This window comes from Rattus rattus, chromosome 3, assembly GCF_011064425.1.
Source record: "Rattus rattus isolate New Zealand chromosome 3, Rrattus_CSIRO_v1, whole genome shotgun sequence".
Taxonomy (NCBI): Eukaryota; Metazoa; Chordata; class Mammalia; order Rodentia; family Muridae; genus Rattus; species Rattus rattus.
In genome coordinates this window covers 139,918,602-139,925,314 of record NC_046156.1, presented here as the reverse complement: position 1 = coordinate 139,925,314, position 6,713 = coordinate 139,918,602, and positions in this window count along the sequence as shown.

The window sequence follows — 6,713 nt, the reverse complement described above, 5'->3', positions numbered from 1 at the left end:
AAAGAGCTACGTCCAATATTTAGAGGCATTATTTATTTTGTTAACCTTAGTATTATTTTTTATTCTTGCCTCCTAATGATCTTAAGTGACTTTGATGTTTTATTAGTGATACATTTAAATTCAATATTTATAACAATATTTATAGCTTCACAGCTATAAAACAATTTTCAGAATTTTCTGTTTCTTCTAAGTGCTGGTTTTATAGTTAGGGTGAGACTAATATTCTATATCAGAGATGTATTATTTTGAACTTTTAAAAATACATTATATAAAATTGTGTTTATGTGGCTTGCATGAGAATTAAATAAAGCTATTTACTTTTGGTGTAAGGCACTGTGATGGTTTGTATATGCTTGGAGCAAGGAGTCCCACTATTAGGAGGTGTGGCCTTGTTGAAGTAGGTGGGCCACCTGAGTGTGGGCTTTGTTATTCTAGTCCTAGCTGCCTGGAGTCAGTATTCTGCTAGCAACCTTCAGGTGAAGATGTAGAACTATCATTTCCTCCTGTACCATGCCTTCCTGGATGCTGCCATGTTCCCACCTTGATGATAATGGACTGAACCTCTGAACCTGTGAGCCAGGCGCAATTACATATTGTGCTTATCAGAGTTGTCTTGGTCATGGTGTCTGTTCACAGCAGTTAACCACTAACTAAGACAGAAGTTGGTACCAGGGACTGGGGTATTGCTGTGATAGGCTTGGACATGCTTTTGTTTGCAAGAATGTGGATTTGGAGACTTTGGAAAGCAGTAGAATGCTTCCAATGGGGCTCAATTGGCTATCCTAGTAGGAATATGGAAGACTTTGTTATTGAGAGTGATTTGAATTGTATAGACTTGGCCCAAGAGATTTCAATGGAGAATTTCAATATATAGTCTAGAGACTGTTTTTCTGGTATTTTGGTTAACAATGTGGCTACTTTTTGCCCTTGTCTCCAGTCTACCTGAGGCAAAGGTGAAGAGAGTCAAATTAGTTGTATTGACAAAGAAAGACTCAAAAATGCCCAGCAGAGACTTCTTTCTCTGGTTAAGTCTCATGAAGAGTATTTAAATAAGCATAGCAAGCTGAGAAAGTAAAAATGTAAAATATTTGGTTCTAGTATTAAAAAGGTACCAGGACCTGAAATGGAGCTGAATTATCTGTTCGAGAAGATAACAAATTAAGGGAGTGGGACTTTGGGGCAAGATCCTACCCAGCTAAATTTGCATCCAGCGTGGTAGTACACACCTTTAATTCCAAAAGATAAATCTAAGGCAATCTCCACATTCAAGCCCAGCCTGGGACAAAACAATTCCGAGATCCAGGCGTGATGGTACACACCTTTAATCTGGTCAAACCTTCTGCTGAAGACTTAGATAAGGACCTTGTAAGAAGAAAGATTTGCTCTTCTTTGCCTGCTTGCATTTACTTGTGAGCACATCTGTTGGAATCTACTTCTACAAAAGGGCAGCTGAAACAACTAACCTCATGGAACTTGGCAACTACTAGATCTTTGGACTTCCAATTCCCAGCAGACCATTGTTGGACTACAGACTGACTGTAATTCATCACAACAAATTCCCTTAATATATAAAGATATTCCATAAGTTCTGTGACTCTGGACAACCCTGACTAATACAGTAGCCATGTTAAAATATTGTACTTTAAAAATAAAATAAGAATTGATCAGGAATTAAGAGCATTAACTACTCTGTCAGAAGACCCCTCTCCTATTCCAGGTATACAAATGAGGTTAACAATTGTCTGTAACTACAGATCTGAGGTCCAGGAGCTTCTGATCTCCTTTGCTGGCATCACGCAGACTTGTGGTCCAGACATACATGCCAGGAAAAATACACATATGGGCATGTACATACACACACACACAAACACACACACACCACACACAAACACACAAATATCACAAACAGGGTAACTTCCATTTTATTGTTAAAATATAGTCACCATAACAACTCTAATTACATGCTTTAGTGTAAATACAGAAGGTGAGAGGAGGGTAAGGGGACTAGCAGAATAGAAGTGATCTGATAAGATAAGGAAGAGGAGGACCTTTAGAAACAGTGAAGGCAGTTAAATACGGGAGGGAAGTGGCTTAAAAATATGAGAAAGGATTGAAAGAGCAAAAGGGGCTTGCAACTCCATAACAACAACAATGTCAACCAATCAGAGCTCCCAGGGACTAAACCACTACCCATACACATGGACTGACCCATGGCTCCAACTGCATAGGTAGCAGAGGAAGGCCTTGTTGAGCACCAATGGAAGGAGTAGCCCCCCCCAGTTGGACTCCCAGTGTAGGGGAATGTCGGAGGGGGGCAGGAAGGGGGTATGGATGGGGAGGGGAACACCCTTAGAGAGGAAGGAGAGGGAGATGGGATAGGGGGCTTATGTCTGGGAAACTGGGAAAGGGAATAACCTTTGAAATGTAAATAAAAAATATCCAATAAAAATATGGATATTTGAACAGTCAGAACCATACTATTAACTAGTTACCTAAAATGAAGAACTAATACATGTAATTTCAAATATGTATTTACACATATCATTTTCTATGAACTATTCTGTTATAGAAAGGTAGTGCTTTTCTCCATAAACTAGAGATCATGAAACAAAAACCCCATTCAAGACATATGAAGGCATATCTTGAAATATGGCTCTCCAAGAGATTTCCAGAACATAGAGCCTTTTTCTTACTGCTTTTGATTAGCCAAAAGTAAAAGATCAGTTCCTATTTCTGAAGATTCCATATACTTAAGAAATAGGAGCCTCTAACCTGGAACTAACACAAAGTAACCTGCCTGAGGCTGAACTTTCATGATTCATACCAGAAGCTCCATGCCAGCTTCCAGATGAAGGTGGAAACCAACAGGACTACTAAAATATGACTCCTATGAAACATATCAACAATACATGCAGTATAATAACCTTTAGGGTACAGCCATAGCACATATACCTAAACAGTAGTAAGCTCATGATGAATTTAAAACATATACAAGAAGGAAAACATGCCTGTTATTGGAAACCTAGTTAGCTAGTCAGTTTTAGTGAGGTAATGGTTATTGGAGGAGAATCTACAAAAACTTATTTACTAAACCAGTATAATCCTAACAAGGAGTTGGCTTTATACCCTCACTCAGAAAACTTCTTTTGCAAAGATCAAGGCCATTACAGAAAACCACAACCAATCAAAATCCAGAGGTATGGAGCCCAGTCCCAATGGATACATCTGATACATCTACAAACACTCTTACATCCAAGTCTTCAGGAAAATTACAGAGGGTGGGTGTGTGAAATATTGTAGGACCTGGAGGATCAGAAAGATTTTCTGTGAGATTGTCTCTTCTAGTCATACCAAAAATGACACCAGTGCAACTGCCCAAAAACAAGCTAAACACAGACAACACAAATAAACATGTCTAATTAGATGGGGAAAGCCTATTATGCCTCAACCCTAAATAAAGAACTATAAACAACCAGGGAGAACTTGTAGCTTGATGGTATTGCTAAGGAAAGAACACAACACTGGGTTGTCCATTGACAAATAGCTCTAAAACCAGACATACAAAGAACATTAAATATCCCAAAGGTTATGTTTAGAAAGATATATATATCAGTGATCAATACTTTGAAATAAAATACTGAATCCTGTAAATTACTAAATATTCAAATAAAACTATTCCCCTTTTATTGAAAATAGATTTTCCCCCATATAATACATCCTGACTACAGATTTCCTTCTGTCTAATTCAAGATTCTCCCACCTCTGCTGCCATCTTGATCCACTCCCTTTCTGTTTTCACTAGAAAGCAAATATGCTTGTAAGGGAAAATAGTAAAATGAAACAAGAGAAAATAAAACATAACATCAGAATTAGATAAAAAACATCAGAATTAAAGTTCCCCAAGAAAACACATTTTCTTCACTGGTTTTAGTTCCATGTTCAAGTATTAAACTGTTTTATTCATTTTCTTCTACTGATAGATTGTCTTTCCATATATTTACTTAAAGGATTTATTCATTTCCTCTTTGTGGGCCTCTATCATATTCATAAAATCTATCTATAAGTTTCTTTTTCTTCTTGTTGTCATTTACTCACGTTGCAAGACTCAACGTGGTAAGATTGCTGGCCTCTAGTGGAAGCATTTTTGTCCTGGATTGATTTTACTTTTATACTGGCATCTAGGCACTGGGTTGGGGATGCATGCCAAATTTAGTCTTGTCTCTGTTGGGTAGACTTTTTCCCTTGGTTTCTATTGCTGTCTCTGAAGAGAGTATGCCCTTCTAGAATCCTGATAGATGTTGCCTCTGGCATTTCCAGGTATCATATATTTCCAGACAGTGGAAGCTGACACATAGGGATGGTGATGGGCTAGAAGAGGTTGCTGAGGGGGACCTCCATAGGACAGAGGAAAACAGTCTTCTACCAGGATCTGCTTAGTTTACTGGAAACGAGGTCAATGTGTAAAGTAAGGTCACAATAGATTGTCTGTTACAGTGTGGGGGGGTAAGAATAGGTAGAGGCTTGGACTTGGAGGAATGGAGATACAGGTAATGATGTGCAATTGTCATACGTTCTTCCCTGACTGGAATAACCTGTAGATAATCAGACTATGCCTGATAGATTTGGAGGCTGGGAGATAAAGCAATGAGTGGGGCAAAGGAAGTTTGGAGGGAAATATCTATGTCATCTACTAGAGAAGGGGGTAGAACGGAAGGAGACACTGCAGCTTGCTCAAAGCTGGGGATGGGGCAGTGGGATTGAATTATAGAAGGAGAGTGAAGATCTACAGTTAAACCACTTGTTCCCCAAGTTGGAATGGCTTGTTTCCCAGGAAATCTTTGTCACGGTTGGGACAATGAATGAGAGAGGGGCAGAGTTTGCAGTGGAAAACTGGGTGATGCAATGGAGAAGGGAATTGGAGAAGGGAGAATGCAGCATGTGGTTAGTTACAAAGCATAGGGTGAGGATGAAACTTGGGAATTGATGAATAGTTTTACCCCACCCAGGTAACAGGCTAAAAAACCTTTGATAACAGTAAAAATAATATCAATAAAACTCAAATATATTCTATGTAGGAAAAGAGAGAAACATATACTTTACAAAATAATTTACACTATGCAATCATGATACCTGGAAGTTGTGTCTGGAAATAATCTGCAATGTTATGAAGCATAAATATGATAATGCTAATTTTAAATGTTACAATGATTTATACTGAACAAGTAAAGAAAACTTGTGGGTCTTATGCAGTGGTTTATCTGCATTAGGTAGCATTTCAAGAAATGTCCTCTGTAGATCTTGGACATTGTGAATTGGTGACATGGTATAGTGAGCTTTAGTCTTTTTTCCCTACTCAGTCACAGAGCAACATTTTTTTTTCTTTTTTTTTAATTAGATGATTTTTTTAAAATTTACATTACAAATGTTAGCCCCTTTCCTGGTTTCCCATCCATAAACAACCTGTCCCATCCTCCCTCTCTCTGCTTCTATGAGGGTGTTCACCCAACCACCCACCCATACAACTTTCCTGCCTTCCTGCCCTGAAATTCCCTACACTGGGGTATCTAGCTTTGGTAGGACCAAGGGCTTCACCTCCCATTGATGCCCAACAAGGCCATCCCCTGCTACATATGCAGCTGGAGCCATTGGTCTGGGTCTGCCCACATGTACTCTTTGGATGGTGGTTTAGTTCTTGGGTGCTCTGGTTGGTAGGTATTGTTGTTCATATGGGGTTTCAAACACCTTCAGCTCCTTCAATCCTTTCTCTAACTCCTGCAATGGTGACCCCCTTCCAAGTTCAATGGTTGGCTGCTGGCATCTGCCTCTGTATTGGTCATGCTCTGGCAGAGTCTCTCAGCAGGCAACTATACCAGACTCCTGGCAGCTTGCACTGTCAGCAATATTGTCCAGGTTTCATGGTTATATATGAGCTGGATCCCCAGAGGGAGCAGCCTCTGGATGGCCTTTCCTTCAGTCTCTGCTCTAAACTTTTTCTTTGTATTTCCTCCTGTGAATATTTATGCTCCCTCTTCTAAGAAAGACTGCAGCATGCACATTTTGTTCTTCCTTCTTCTTGAACTTCATGTGGTCTGTGGATTGTATCTTGGGTATCTTGTAGCTGAGCTTTTGGGCTAATATCCACTAATCAGTGAGTGCATATTGTGTGTGTGTGTGTGTGTGTGTGTGTGTGTGTGTGTGTGTCTGTGTGTCTGTGTGTGTGTATTTGTGTTACCTCGCTCAGGATGATGTTTTTTAGTTTCATCCATTTGCCTATCAATTTCATAAAGGCATTGTTTTTAATACCAGAATAGTACTACATTGTGTAAATGTATCACATTTTTTCTACTCATTCCTCTGTTGAGGGACATCTGGGTTCCTTCCAGCTTCTGGCAATTATAAAGAAGGCTGTTATGAACATAGTGGTGTATGTGTCTTTGTTATATCTTGGAGCATCTTTTGGATATATGCCCAGGAGTAGTAAAGCAGGGACCTCAGATAGTACTAGTGTTATGACCAAATTTCTGAGGAACCTCGAGACTGATTGCCAGAATTGGTGTAACAGCTTGCAATCCCACCAACAATGGAGGAGTGTTCCTCTTTCTCCACATCTTCACCAGCATCTAATGTCACCTGAGTTTTTGATATTAGCTATTCTGACTGGTGTGAGGTGGAATCTCAGTGTTATTTTGATTTGCATTTCCCTGATGACTACG